Source organism: Phascolarctos cinereus, unplaced genomic scaffold (genome assembly GCF_003287225.1).
Source record: "Phascolarctos cinereus isolate Bilbo 61053 unplaced genomic scaffold, phaCin_HiC Scaffold_4;HRSCAF=312, whole genome shotgun sequence".
In the NCBI taxonomy this organism is placed as follows: Eukaryota; Metazoa; Chordata; class Mammalia; order Diprotodontia; family Phascolarctidae; genus Phascolarctos; species Phascolarctos cinereus.
Genome location: NW_027555847.1, coordinates 225,085,161 through 225,100,846, shown reverse-complemented (window position 1 = coordinate 225,100,846; position 15,686 = coordinate 225,085,161). Strand labels below are relative to the sequence as shown.

Genomic DNA, 15,686 nt, shown 5'->3' with positions numbered 1-15,686 from the left:
CCTGAACCTTTCATTTTACAGGTGAAGAAATCAAGGTCTGGAAAGGTTTTTGTCCAAGATCATCTGGCAAGTTAATGGCAGAGCCAAACTTAGAGGACTCAGATTTTTTGACTCCCAGTATAGGGTTCCTTGATTTGGTTAAAAAATTTTTTTTAATTTATCCTTTTTTTTAAAAGGGCAAATTGCTGAAATATCACAAATGTTAAATTGAAAAACTGCAGTGACCGTACCTAGAGATTCTGTGAGAGTCTATGTTTTAAATAGTTTTTTGTTTTATATTATCTTGGTTGTCAGACACACAGGAAAAATCAAGTGACTAGCTTACACGGAGGCCCCTGCTCTCCTACTTGGGTTGCCTCCACTGCCCATTACATCTTGGCCTGGCTATTTCATTTCACTCCCAGGCCATCTTCTCACCAGCTGCCCCCACCTTCCAACCCACTTTTCCAATCCAGGATCATAATCAAATCAATACTATTATTTTTTCTCATGTCTCCTTTGGTTCCATTTTCCGTCTCTATAACTTTCCAAACCAAAACACTCCCTTCCTGGACACACTATATTCTCTTATATGTACTTTTGTTCAATTGTTTTCAGTCATGTCTGATTGTGACCCCAAAGATGCTAGAATGGTTTGAAATTTCCTTCTCTAGCTCATTTTATAGTTGAGGAAACTGAGGCAAACAAGGTTAAGTGACATGCCCAGGGTCACACAGTGTCTGAGACCAGATTTGTACTCAGGAAGCTGAGTCTTCCTGGCTCCAGGCCCAACACTCTATGCGCTATGGCACCACCTAGCTGCTGTTCTATATGTATATGTATATGTGTGTGTGTGTGTGTGTGTGTGTGTGTGTGTGTGTGTGATATTCCCCTATTAGAATGGAAGCTCCTTGCAAGCAAGGACTGTCTTTACTTTTGTATTTGCATTCCCAGCCCTTAGCACAGTGCTTGAATTCATGAATTCATGAATCCATGTAGTCATTGTCTAGATTATAACATGCAATTAGATGGCAATCAATGTGTGTGTGTGTGTGTGTGTGTGTGTGTGTGTGTGTGTATGTGTGTGCACGCGCGCACATCCTATCTATTTGGGGATTTGTTCAGTGAAGTTTGGATTCAGTCAAAGGGCTGCACTTGAAGACCTAGAGGGCCATATGTGGTCTTGAGGCCGCAGGTTTCCCATCCCTGCAGTAGGTGCTCAGACAGAAAATTTAACAGTTGCCTCCTGCAAGTCAGTTCAAGCTGGCTCCAGCACCCCCCTTGGGAGACTCACAGTGGTGAATTTGTGAGAGGACATTGACAAGAGCAGCACAGGATGAGCAGATATGATAGATTGTGATCTGCATAGTTGATGAAAATAGCCACATTGATGAACTTGCAAATTCATTCATATTTCTTTTAATATGATCTCCCTGATGAAATCTGAAATAAAACTCCAAAGAAAAATGACACAATAGCAAAAGAAGTAATTTTATTCTATTCTAAGATGTTTCGTTTGGGACTTTGGACCTGGCCTGTAATTTTGTTGGCACTGGGAACTCCCAGTGAGGAAACTCCCTCTACCAACGCTGGGTTGGCAACTATTCTGCAATTTAGAGTATTAATAGGTCAAATGACCTGCTCAGGGTCACACAGGATGCCTTAGATGCAGAATTGGAACCCAGTTCTTCCTCAGTCCGAAGCAATCTCACTATTCACTACATCATGCTGCCTCTATTATAAGATGCTATAAGCTATATAACATTAATAATAATAATAGCAATAACTTACATTTCTATAGTGCTTACTATGTTCCAGGCACTAAGCACTTTACAGTTATCTCATTTGATCCTCACAACAACCCTGGGAGGTGAGTGCTATTATTATCTCTGTTTTACAGGTGAGGAAACTGAGGTAAACAGAGGTTAAGTGACTTGCCCAGGGACACATAACTAGTAACTGTCTGAGGCTGGATATGAACTCAAGTCTTCTTGACTCAACATCCAAGTGCAGATCATGCTTCAAATCTAGTGGAGAGAGTAGCAACAATAACACATCACTTTAAGAAAAGAAGGTTTTTAAACATTTCCTTCTCAACAAATCTATGAGGTAGGTAGTCTAAGTATTATCATTCCCATTTTCCTGATGATAAAAATGGTACTGCAAGGGGTAAAGTTATTTGCTCACAGTCACATACCTAGTAAGTGGCAGTGCATCTTCCAGCTTCCAATTACATTGCTCTTTCGATTTTACCAGACTGCCTCTTGAGAGTATAAACTACCGTCAGCTCCAAACCTATGCTTTCAAGTGGAGCCATAACTAGGAAAAGGCCATTCAGGCTTTCTGTAAGGATACTGACATCAAAGTGTATATCCCACTCCAGGGGTATATACTTCTCCAATCAGACCAGAGAGAGCCCTCCTTTCACTTCAATAAAATAGCATCCCAACATTTTTGGTTTCTCTGCCCACCTGTACCAAGTAAGACAACGCCTCTCCCTCACCTATACTCACTCCCAGGGGTTTGTCAACAAGGTGCCCCCTTTTCATGGACCTTCCTTCCATTCCAGATCTGCAGGAGAAAAATATTTAAATTTATAACTCTACTCTTAAGTTAGTCTTTCTTCATTTAAAAAAAAATACACAAAAGAGAATAAAAAAATTCAGAAGGGACATGAACAAGCAATTTTGTTTCTACTATATCAAATTTAATATATACTTTAAAAACAAGCTGTATGTAACAAAACTCACAATTTCTTTTCATGTGCCATCCTTCTTTATGTTCTTTGTGTATTGAAATGTTCATATTTGTTGCTATTTGTCAAGTGTATAAATAAAAAAGAAAATTTACATAAAATAGTCTTCTAGAAAAAAACAAAATATGATTTACTGTGTTTAGATGTATCAAGTGTTGTGCAGAGACAGGTTACAAGATTATAAAAAATACAGACATACTTTTAAGCATATGATAATGCAATACAGATAATCATGATGAAAAACTGAAAGAAGCATAGAATCTTGGGAAGAACCCTAGAATTCATAAGAAGTGATTCTAGCCCCAGCTCTACCTCCTATATTTCCTCTGTGATCAGTAGCCCTTCTGGGCCTCAATTTCCACATCTGTAAAGTTGGGATAATAATACCTTTCCTGCCTAATGAGGAGCAAATAAGGGATGCTTTGAAACAGGTAAAGCTTTAGAAAGACACGAGTTATCAAACAACATGTTCCAAGTAAAGCTAAAGACTGAATTTGTTATTGTTGAATCATTTTAGTTATAGCCAATTCTTTGTGACCCCATTTGGGGTTTCCTTGACAAAGATGCTGGAGGGGTTTGCCATTTCCTTCTCCAGCTCATCTTACAGGTGAGGAAATGACAAACAGGGTTAAATGACTTGCCCAGGGTCACACAGCCAGTGAGCGTTTGAGGCTAGATTTGAGCTCATGAAGATGAGTCTTCTTGATTCCAAGCCCAGCGCTCTATCCACTACACCATCTCACTGCCTGAATAGCAAATAACAAATAAATCCCAAACTTGACACCTTTCCTACCCTCCCTCCCACCTTTGCATTTTTTCTCCCCTGATGTTCATGCTTGGTGTGGATAGCATAGTGGAGTTAAAATCAAGAAGACTGTTTAGTCATGTTCAACTTTTCATGACCCTGTTTGGGGTTTTCTTGGCAAAGATATTGGAATGGTTTGGCATTTCCTTCTTCAGTTCATTATAAATGAGGAAACTGAGGCAAACAGGGGTAAGTGACTTGCCCAGGGTCACACAGCTAGTGTGTCTGAGGCTGAGATTTAAATTCAGGTCTTCCTGATTCCAGGCCCAGTGCGCTATCCACTGAGCTACCTACCTGCCCCAAATCAGGTAAACCTAAGTTCAAATCCTGTTTCTGATACTAACTAGTTATGTGACTATGGGCTTACCTTTACTTATCTTTCTGAGCCTCAATTCTTCATCTTCAAAACTTAGTAGGGTTATTGTAAGGTTCAAATGAGATGATGTATGTGAAGTCCTTTGAAAAATTCAAAGTGCTATAATAAATGTCAGCTTTTATTATTATTTTTTGTTTTACCTGATTTTCTTCCGTGTAGGGAACTCCTGGGGAGAAAACTTCCTCCTCAATTCAGATAAGCAATTTGTGCAATTTATAGGCCTGAAGACAAGTGGTACATGTGGTTTGACTGCCAGCATATTTTACCAGGGTCAGAGGCTCCTCTGATGCTGGTGATCTGATCACTGATTTTTTTTTTCCCCAAACCTCTCACCTCTTCTCATGTCTTTCTAAGCATGATCCAGGTTCCCTTTCATATTACTACCCTTCTTGTTCTCTCCATTCCAGACTCTCTGGTCTATTAGCTGTTCCTTCTTTAACTAGCTTTGTGTGAGTTTGTGCATCTCCCCCAGGATTAGAGCCTCAGGCACTAGTATAAAGGAGATATACCCGGGAGATCAGAAACCACTGGGGAAGGGCGTTTTTCTGATATCATGAGCATGATGTCCTGACTTGCACGTGAATCAGATTTGAGTGAGGCAGAGCTGCACAAAGTCGTCAGCTTTGCTCTCTGCTCCAGAGTCATAGGAATCCAGTGGCAAGACAAAGGTCAAGACAACTGGCGATGGTCCAGGATCTCTAGAAGTTAAGGAAGTCTTTCCTTATGTTGCACCAAAATCTACCTCCTAGTAATTTCTACCCATTGCTCTCAGTTCTATCCCCTAGGTCCAAATGACACAAGCATCATTTTAATCTTTGTACAGATATGTCTTTGCCCAGCCTACAGCAGCATGTTCTCAGTACGTGTTTGTGGAATCGAATTCCCCAGTCTTTCTTTCAAACGCTTGAAGACAGCTTTCCTGTCTTCTCTAAGTATGAATTCTCTTCTCTCTCTGGCATAAACATCATCAAATCCTTCAATCCATTTATCCATGGCATGGTGTGAAATTCTTTCCATATCCTGGTTACTTTCCTCTGGATATGCTTCTCCAATTTATCACTATCCTTCCTAAAAACATGTTGCCTAGACCTAAACACAGGGCTCCTAATGTGTTCTGCCCAGGGCAGAGGGCTTTCTCACTCAGGATGCTCTGCTTCTCTTAATACAACCAAAGATTACATTAGCTTTCTTGCTGCTGAGTCACACTATTGACTCATTTGAACAGTCAGTTCACTAAAACTCCCTGGTCTTTTTCACATAAACTTTGTCTAACCATGTCTCCATCATCCTCTATTTGTGCAGATGCATTTTTGAACCAAAATTTAGGGCTATAAATGTATTCTTTTGAGATTTTATCTTGGAATTCCCATCCCAGGGCCAAGCTGTTCATACCACTGAGTCTGAATACTAAATACTGTAGCCCTCAATATTCCTATCTGCATCACTCATGTGCCACATACATTTTCATTTGAAACAGTCAGTCAATAAGCATTTATGAAGCACCTACTATGTGTTGGGCACAGTCCTAAATGCTGGGAAATACAGAGAAACAAAATCAGTCCCTTCCCTCAAGGAACTCACAGTCTAATGAAGAAGTACCATGGGAGGTTGGTTAAAATAAATCACGTAACTAGAAAATTGCCTTCTGGTTGATATGTCTAGTTGATGATCTAGTTTGATAATGTAGGATGGATAATCTGTTGGCTGTCCTGTGTCCCAGCCGTGTGTGCAAAATAGCTCTTCTTCATTCCCTTTCAGGCTGTATTCCTGACTCTTCTGGACTTTCTCTACCATGCCCCTGAAATCTCTTCATCCTCAAAACTCACCTTACCTCTGGACTTCACACATTGGAAGTATCCTTAGACCTTGGAACTCTCTTTTTGATTGCCTGGTTCCTTCCAGAACTTCCATTTTGAGGAGAAGGCCCAGGCCAGCCATGTCTTAATTCTTCTCTAGGATACACTCCTGACTCTCCCAGACTTTATAATTCCACCTTCACACACACACACACACACACACACACACACACAAACACTCCTTCCCCACCTAGCTTGAGTACAAACACCCAAACAGAATAACTAGAAATATGATGATAATGTCTCCTCTTTGGGTTGGTTTCTAGTGATTCTAGTGTGCAATGTATATTGTTTTACCAAATTTCTGAAAATTGCACAGTTCCAGCAAAACTGCTGAAGTAAAATTGCTGCAGTTAAAACGTGATGGATGTATTAGAGCAATCCTCTAAAAAACACCAGTTTTTGTAAGTAAAGGGGAAAATCAAAATTGTTATGAAGTATCCTGTAAGTGGAGGGGAACCTATCTGATATCATTCTTGATCATAAAGCTCTTATTGACAGCAAATGGCCTAACTCTTTACTCTAAATGACCTGTAATTTTGTTAGTTTCAAAATAAAATTGAGCTGAAAACATGAGTTCTTTTTTTTTTAAGTCCAGTATTATTTAGTGGTAGGCATTATAAGAGCATTGAAAATTTTTTTACTGCGAGGATATTTTTGTTGTTCAGTTGTTTCAGTCATGTCTGATTCTTCATGACCCCATTTGGGGTTTTCTTGGCAAAGATACTGGAGTGGTTTGCCATTTCCTTCTCCAGCTCATTTTACAGAATGAGGAAATGAGGAAACTGAGGCAAACAACGTTAAATTACTTGCCCAGGGTCACAGCTAGTGTCTGAGGCCAGAACTCAGGAAGATGAGTCTTCTTAATTCCAGGTCAGGTACTCTCTTCACTGTGTTGCCTAGCAGCCCTGGGAGGATATTATCAGAATTTTATTTTATATGAAGTATGTTACCCAGAGCCATAACTAGTAAACTGAACCTAGAAAAAATTCAGCTGGAGGCCAAGGGGCAGACAATAGCAGACAATTGGATCATAAGTGCAGTCTCATTAGAAGAAGGGGTTATATCCTGCAGAGTATCTGGGCCTTGCCACTATCGAGGGTTTGGAGGGAAGTTAAACCCTGGGAGAGGGGAACCATGATAAGGGAGGAGACAATACATGTGGAAGATTTCAGCTATGAACAAGATGAAGGAGCCCTATGGTCCTTAAGGTACAACAGCAAGACAGATCGTAATTTCTCTTCTTTAATGTCATTTTCACTGATAAAATTATGTCAGTGTCTGATGTTAAGCCATGTGGCAATGCCAAGAACTTTGGTGGCAAAAACATTCTTTTCTGGGTCTTCCACAGTTGTGTCTGTAGTGCCTGCAGGAGTAATTGCCAGGCTGCCTCTCCCATGATGTGACCAAGGACACTGGACTGGAAGCTTTGCTATTCCCAAGGCTCTTGGATTCTGGACTGTTTCCATGAGGTCTGAGCAGAGATGGTGGTCAGTGTGGTGGTGCTACTCTGACTCACCTGGCAACTTCAAAGGTCAGCTTCAAATCCCACCTTCTTTGTGAAGCCTTGTCTACTTCTTCTAGTCCTCACTGATTTGCCTTCTTGTTCTCAGTTCTAATAGTATGGTTCACATCAGTCAATTTAACTATATATTCTCTTATATTGCTTTCATTTATTTCAAGAATGGTATTTTCGTCTACCAACTAGACTGTAAGCCTCTTGAGGTCAGGGCCTTGCTTTGTACAATTGTCTGTATGCTCCATAATGTATAGCACAAGATTGGCCTTAGCTTAAAAAGGTCTTCCACTGTATCCCGGGCAGTCTCCAGTTGTCCTGATCTACATCTGGCCACTGGACCCAGATGGCCCTGGAGGAAAAACTGAGCACAGTCTCAAATTCACTCAAATCCAATTCACTTGCAAGTCATGGATTCATCTTCCTGATGTCATGGTCCTCTTCGAGAACAAAGGACAAACCACACAAGCACAAGACTGAACAGAGAGTAGGAGATCAATAAATGTTTACTGATAGATCTTGAGTGTTTTCTTCTTAAAATTTCCTTAAAGAGAAGGATTTTGGAAAACAGTGTGCTTCAGAGGGAAGTGGAATCTCAGGGACAAATGGGAAGGTTGACAGAACCCAAACTCAGTATGGTGCCATGGGAAGTGTACTGGATTTGGCATAAAGGACCTGGGTTTGAATTCTAGCTCTACTACTTGTGTGACTATGAGTGTAATTTCTCCTGCCAGGGTCTGTTTCCTCATCTGTAGAATGGAAGGGTTGAACTCAAAGGTCCCTTCCAGCTCTAACTAGTAATCCTGTGATCCTGAATGACGGTACTGAAATGTAGAGAGTAGAAAAATTTCAATACTGATTTTCAAAAGATAGTGCGATTTTTATTTACATTTACGTGAAGTTAGCAAAAATCACTAGTTAAAATAAGAAGCTACCAGATGGAATGTTTCCTCTCTGCAGGTGGTTATGATCTATTTGAGCTCCTCCCAGACCTAGTCCAGCCCAGCTGCCTGACCCTACCTGGCAGACCTGCCATGTACAAACTTCCCATCAGGGGCTTTTAGGTGCTCACTCTCTCTCTCTCTCTCTCTCTCTCTCTCTCTCTCTCTCTCACACACACACACACACACACACACACACACACACACTTATGTGGGTAGGAAGAGTATCCTTAAGGTCTCATTTCCCACTCAACTGATTTGTTTTAATTATTTCTTTTATTCTTTTTATATAATCATTAACATTTATGTAGAATTTTACATATATTATCTTGTATATATAGGATGTCCCAAAATTCTTAGTGTAGTTTCAAGCTTTAATAGCAGGCAACCAGATGGTAAAGGTATGCAGTGCTGAACTTTGAGTCCAGACGACCTGAGTTCAAATCCAGCCTCAGAAACATACCAGCTATATGACCATGGAGACATTATTTAACCTCTCCCAGACTCAATTTGTCTTTAAAATAGGAATAATAATAGCACCTCTCTCATAGATTGTTGTGAGGATAAAATGAGATAATGTTTGTAAAATTCTTCCCAAACCTTAAAGTGCTAATATAAATACTAGCTATCATCATCACCATCATCATTGTTATTATTAGTATTATTATTGTTATTGGGCAGCTATTTGGCCCAGTGAATAGAGTACTGGGCCTGGAGTCAAGAAGACTCATCTTTCTGATTTCAAATCTGTCCTCAGACACTAGCTGTGGGCAAGTTGGTTAACCCCGTTTGCCTCAGTTTCCTCATCTGCAAAAATGAGCTGGAGAATGAAATGGCAAACCACACCAGTTTCTTTGACAATAAAACACCCGATGGGTTTACCAAGAGTAAGACATGACTGGATAATAATAGCATTATTATTATCTCATCTGAACCTCAGAATAATCCTGTGAAGTATGTACTGTTATTATTACCATTTTAAGAATGAGGAAACTCGGCTTTGGAGATAAAATTACTTGCCCAGGGCCACACAGCTAGTAAAATCCTAGTAAGGGTCTGAGGCAGAATTGAAATCCGAGTCTTCCTGACTCCAAGTCTAGTGCTCTATCTAATATTCCACACTGATTCCCTGACAGTTATTATGATGGCTTATTATCCCTTCTCTCTCTACGTGCTAAAATTGATCTGAAGGCCATCATATTGGGCGAAGAGGCCTGTATTACTTTTCTTCTTTGAACCAAATATTTTATATTCTCTCTATATATATTTTATATATATATATATATATATACATATATATATATATATATAAATACAGAAACATACACAAACACATTTTATATAATATATATATATATTATATATATATATATATCTGTCATTTCCTCATAATTTCCCTTCCTCCAATGGAATCTTCCCTTGCTACAAAGTACTAAACAAAACAAATAAACACATTGGTCATGTCTAACAATATATGCTTCATTCTGTACCTATTTTCCATCACCCTTCTATGAAGACGAGGGAATCCTGCTTCTCTGTCAGTCTTCTGAAATCATAATTGGTCACTGTGCCGATAAGAGTTCTGATGTCTTTTAACATTGTTTTCCTTTACATTGTTTAGATGTTCTCTCAGTGCTACTCACTTCATTCTGAATCAGTTCCCACAAGTTTTCCCAAGTTGCTTTCACTTTTCCACAGCCAACATTTTATATGGCCCAGTATGGGTGTCCCAAAAGTCTTAGTGCAGAACCGCATGCTATTAAAGCTTAAAATTATACGGAGATTTTTGTGACATCCTATATATTCATATGACACAATTTGTTTAGTCATTCCCTAGTGGAAAGGCACCCACTTTGTATCCAGTTCTTTGTCACTTGCTATTCTAGCCATACAACATTTTGTCTCCCATTTCTATGCCTTAGTGCAGACTGGCTCCCACATCAAGCATGCACTCCGTCTTCCTCCCCTCTGTCTCTTAGAGTCCCTCATCCCATTCAGGACTCAACTTAAGGACCACCTCTTCAAGTAGCATTCCTCCAGGGCCCATGCCTGGGAAGACTTTCCATGGCTCTAAGAAATTACTTAAATTTATTTTCTATATATTTTTCATTTTCATATCTTTATACATATTTTTCTTTCCTTCTCCCTTCCATCAGTAGAAATAAATTTCTAGAGCACAAAGACTATTTTCATTTTTGTCTTTGTCCACATTAACTAATACAGAGCCTGACACATGGTAAATGCTTAAGAAATTGAATTACTATAACAAAAGGTCCTTTTTGTCTGTCTTTGAGAAAGGAAGCTCATTTTGTGATTAGCAAAGGAGAAGGATAGCTTGGGAATAAGCAGTAAGGAGGAAGCTTCTACTGATGCATGGCTTTGTTCCTGAGAAGTCAGTGACATCTTCAGCTGCTGAGAACAAGGAAAAGGGGGGGATGGAAGGTGGGGTCATAAAGAAAGCACTGGATGTGGAAGCAGAAGGACATGGTTTTGAATCCTGCTTCTTCCATTTATTACTGGTGTGACCTTGGCAAGTCACTGTACCTCTCTGGGACTCTATTTTCTTGTCAATTAATCAAACATCAAGTATTTTTTTTTATTTTGATAATTATTTTAATTTCTTTTCATAGAACAAAAATCTATTTTATCTCCTTCCCATCTTCACCACCCCTTCCCAGTTTTCCATGGGAAAAGGAAGAGAAAAACAAAACCTGTGTAACAAATATAAATAGTCGAGCAGAACAAATCAGCCCATTGGCCATATGTATGTCTCATTCTGAACTCTGAGACCATTACCTCTTTTATCATGGGTTGCCTAGAACTGAGGCTGGTCATTGTGTTGTTCATAGTTCTAAAGTCTTTGAAAGTTGTCTTTACAATGTTTTTATGGCTGTGTGATTTGTTGGTCTCATTCTGCTCACTTGATTCTGTATCAGTCCATACAAGTCTTCTCAGGTTTCTCTAAGGCCATCTCTTTTGTCATTCCCTATGTCACAACAGTATTCCATTATATTCACATGCCACAATTTGCTTAGCCATTCCCCAATTTGATGGGCACCTCCTTGGTTTCCAGTTCTTTGCCCCTACGAAAAGTTGCAAAGTGTTTTATAACTACTTTAATTAGCACATAGGATGCCCTATACAGCAATAACAGAAACAATAACACTTGAAAGGCTTAAAGATTGAGATGGCCCTATGGCAAGGCTGAAGATTTCAGTCTCTAGGTTGGGATCTTTGTTATGTGGATGGTATATCACTGAGTGCGTAAGTACAGTCCTGCTCTTACCACGCTTGACTAGAAGAATTGCAACTCGGCCCATGTAGATATGGATGAAGTGCTTAGTTTCATGTGTCACATGACTGCCAAAACCTCTTCCCACAAATCAGTTCCTGGTGGGATTGTGTTTCTTTTCAAACTTCTCTTTGATATGGACTACTATGTCCTTTTATATGTTATACTTCTCCAAGGCTTAATAGCACACTCCATAGAGTCCGATTGCATCTCCTCTGATGTGTCTGAATTTTTTATTATGGCCTTGAGGTCACACATGGTGTGCCTCAAGTATGAAGAACTGGGGGCTTTGACAGGCCCCAGCTGGTAAGGACTCAGGTGCTCTGACACAGCAGGTCCTTTTGCTGCCAAAACATGTCTCCATCAAGTATTTATTATGCACCTGGAATGGATCAGGCACTCTGTTAAGCTCTAGAGACACAAAGAAAGGCCAGGTCCCTTTCCTCAAAGAGCTCACCTTCTAAAGTGGGAGAAAGATAGGAGTGGTGATGCACCCCTTTAATCTCTTCTACAGAGAGGCTAAGGCTGGTGGGTCACTTGAACCTGGGAGTTCTAAGCCATTTGGATATCTATACTAACTCTATCGCCAATGGAGTGAACCGCCAGATGCTATGTGTTGGACTGAGGAGAATGGGACTAAGCTGATTAAGGGAGGAGTGAACTGGCCTAGCTCGGAAACAGCAGGTGCAAATCAGTAATGAGTTCATCCATGAGTAGTCTCGGACCTTCCAGCCTGTGTGAGATGGGGAGCGCTAGCCTCAAAATAAATAAACACGTAAATAAAAATAAAGGAGAAAACAACATGTAAATGAATGGGTACATACAAGATACATACAGAGTATATGAAACTAGATAACTTTAGAAGGAACTGGACTTGATCAGAGGTATCAAACATGCAGCCTGAAGGCCACATGTGGCAGCAATACTCCCTAGCACATCTTGAAACAGATTGAAATGTATTTGGGAATTATTTAGAAAAATAAATAATAATACATAGATAACATTGTATTTTAAAACTAAGTCAATATGCAGTCCACAGGTATCCTTATATATGGATTAGTGACTCCCATTTCTATTTGAGTTTGATACCACTAGACTAACAGACCTCTGCATTTCCTTCTAATTCTAAATCCTAAGAATAAAGAAAGATCTTTTGAGTGAAAGAAAAATAGTTGCACTATCAGGTAAAGGAGATGAATCTATATATCCTGGAGAGAAAAGATATTTAGAGAATCAGCTTGGGCCCCACTATACATGCCAGTCTTCCTTCAGAGGGGTAAGGAAGATGCTCTGCTTATTTTTTAAATTCCTGTGTAGGTAAGAAATGAATCCCACGGGCATACCTCAGAGCTTGCTAGTGACTGGTCACCAGACTGAGCCACTGTCTGAGCTTGACTCTGCAGCATGATTCCAGAGCCCTCTGTTGCCATAACAACTGGATTCCAGTTTTAAAAATAGTAACTTATTTTTCATGCAACATCTTTTGCCCTCAGAACCAAAAATTTTTTAAAAAATCTATTTTTGTGCTCGATCTTCATTTTAGGTATCCCCTCAGGTATCCTCCCTAGCATAGTACCAGGGCCTGCCCTGATTCTCCTAAAGAAAAAAAAATGCTTAGGATGATATGTTAAGTTGTGTTAAGTAACAGGAAAGGAGTAGTGGGATAACAAGGGAGAGGGAACTCTCAGGGGAACTGTCAGCAAGGCTCCTCAGCTTCTCTCATTGGAGACAGTCCTAACACCATTTACCTGCCTGTCTGCTGTCTGTGAGCTGATGCTAAGGCAAAGATCTTTGATCCACAGGGACTGGGGCAAGACTACCAGGAGAGAGAAGGCAGCCAAGTGGGTTAGTATATAAGCCTTTTACTTTTGTTAACCAGAATGTTGACTCTCCTTTGAAATTTGGGGAGAGGAACTGAGTCAGAGGGAGAAGGTATTGATGTCGGTTAAAAACGGAAGCCTTGGATTTTTTTCTCCATCGTGCCTTACCAAGTGAAAAGCTGGACTATAGTAGCAGGTGTGCTTCTAGGTCAGTGGAAGGTGTGTCTGCAGAGTAGGTGGCCCTCAGGAGTAAAACATCTGGAGAGAGGGACTGAGGTACAACAGTAGATAGTCCAGAGAGAGCATCATGGGAGATTGAGTTATGCCTAGTCCTCTCTTCTACTTTCTGGGTGAATAAGATGTGCATAGATGTCCAAAAATCAGAAAGAAAAAGATTGGTTTCATGAGAACAACACTGAACTGAAAGTCAAGAGAGCTGGTTCTAGAGCTGGCTCTGGCACCAATTAGCTGGGTAACCTTGTCCAAGTCACTTAAACCTCCTGGAGCCCCAGTTTTCTACTCTGTCAAATAAGAAGATCCTACTAGTAAAAGAATGTTAGCTTGAATTCATATAGCACTTTTACAGACTTCAAAATACTTTACCCATGACAATCCTGTAAGCATCACTATAGAAATTGAATGGACTTTAGAGGACATGTAGTCCTATCTGGAGAAACTGAGGTATAGGGAAACTAAGGAATTCCACCAATGGTCATATAGACAAGAAGTGTCAGGAGAAGAATTTGAAACCCAGAGGCTCTGACTCTCTCCACTACATCATACTGCCTTGCAATGAGGTGGACAGTTCAAGGATACAGATAAGAAAACTGAGGCTCAGAGATGCTAAATAACTGGTCAAAGTCATAAGGTGGTGAGAAGCAGAGCTGGTTTTCCAGCCTTGGCTTTCTGATGCCAAGATGTTTTCTAAGGTTCTTTCCAGCTCTAATAATTTATTATTTTATGGTACTTCATCACTAACAACTTTGTCCCACCTCTGCCTCCATAAATCCATGTTCACTCAATGACTTAGGGGGAAAACATTTTGGAGAAAAAAACCTTTCTGTTTCTTCTTCAGCCTCCTCTATCTAGCACTTTAATTTGGAGAATCCAACAAAGAAACATCTTCTCTTTAAGGGGAAGAATTTGAGATCTCAGAAAGCAAGCTGAAGCCCCAGCTCTGAGGTTAGAAGACCTGTGTGAAATCCCGCCTCTGACAATACCTTTGCAACCTTGGGCAAGTTGCTTAACTTCCCTGAGGAAACCTTGTTTCCTTTTCTGTAAAATGAAAAGGTTGGACTAAATATTGGAAAGTCCCTTCCGGCTCTGGATCTGGGTTCTAGATTCTTTGACTTCTCTTAAGCTTGTTTTCTCATCTGTAAAAATGAACATAATACTCATTTTACCAACTCACTGCTCTCATATGTGTATGGGGGATGGGGATTAGATAATACATATTTATAGCAGCTTTTTGTAAACTTGAAAGGCCTGTGTGTATGTTATTAGCAAATATAAGGAGGAGGAACACTGGGGAAAGGAGATCCATAAACCTAAATTTAAGACTAATTCTAATGGACCCCAGATCTGGGCAGTTGCAGACTTTGAATTAAAAGAAGTGGGGAAAAATTCAGCAAAGATTTGTTCAGATTTTTAAAAATATAAATAGAGATGGCAGGCTGTCATCTCTCCTACAAAGCCCTTCACCACTCAGACCCTTTCCTGATTTCTTTTCAGTTTTTTTGGCTAAGGAGGTCGGTCTTACTAGCACTCCCTGCCCCCTACTCCACGCCACTCACCCCTTGTCAGCCTCCCCCTTCACCCTTCTACCCCCCCCACCTCACTCTGCTCAGGCAGAGCTAGTCCTCAGGCAGGGGATATGTCAGACACTGAACTCATCCTCCACGTGTTCTCTAAACCGGGATGAGGCAGCTAATATTGCGGGGTGAGCAAGGGCGACCCCTCAAGAGCTGTACAGGCAGAACAGGCTTTGTTCTGAGCTGATCCTCGGTAGGTACCCAACCAACCATCAATCCCATCTGAAGTCATTGTAATGAGGTAGTACGATGTAATGGCAAGATAGGGGGATAAAAATGGGGTCTTGGGGTGAGAGGTTCCACGGAAGGCTGAATTTTCGAGTAGAAGTAGACGCCTGCTCCAGGGGGAATCCCTCTGAAGCAGCAGGTTTTGTCCCCAGCTCGGCCTGAGTAACTGTTGCTTCCCGTCTCCATTCTTTCTGGATCTCCGCGGACGGTTTCCCCTCTGTCCCATGAATCATCCTCTACGCAAGGATGGGCAAAGGTTGGGATTGGGGGTGGGGTAGGATGAGGTCCAAAACCAGGGAGGGGTAAA

General features: G+C 40.5%; 1 protein-coding gene and 1 pseudogene across 1 annotated transcript in view; one reads left to right on the top strand and one right to left on the bottom strand.

Moving 5' to 3' along the window:
• The window catches only part of LOC110223113 (uncharacterized), a 37,678-nt gene extending 29,876 nt beyond the window's left edge, over nt 1-7,802 (top strand). The window contains exon 3 of the mRNA XM_078152934.1: nt 5,674-7,802. The gene's annotated coding sequence lies outside the window, so the exon portion shown is untranslated. The remainder of the gene's footprint in view (nt 1-5,673) is intronic.
• Nucleotides 7,803-11,365: 3,563 nt separating this feature from the next.
• Nucleotides 11,366-11,778, bottom strand: LOC110223151 (dynein light chain 1, cytoplasmic pseudogene; annotated as a pseudogene).
• Nucleotides 11,779-15,686: the final 3,908 nt, after the last annotated feature.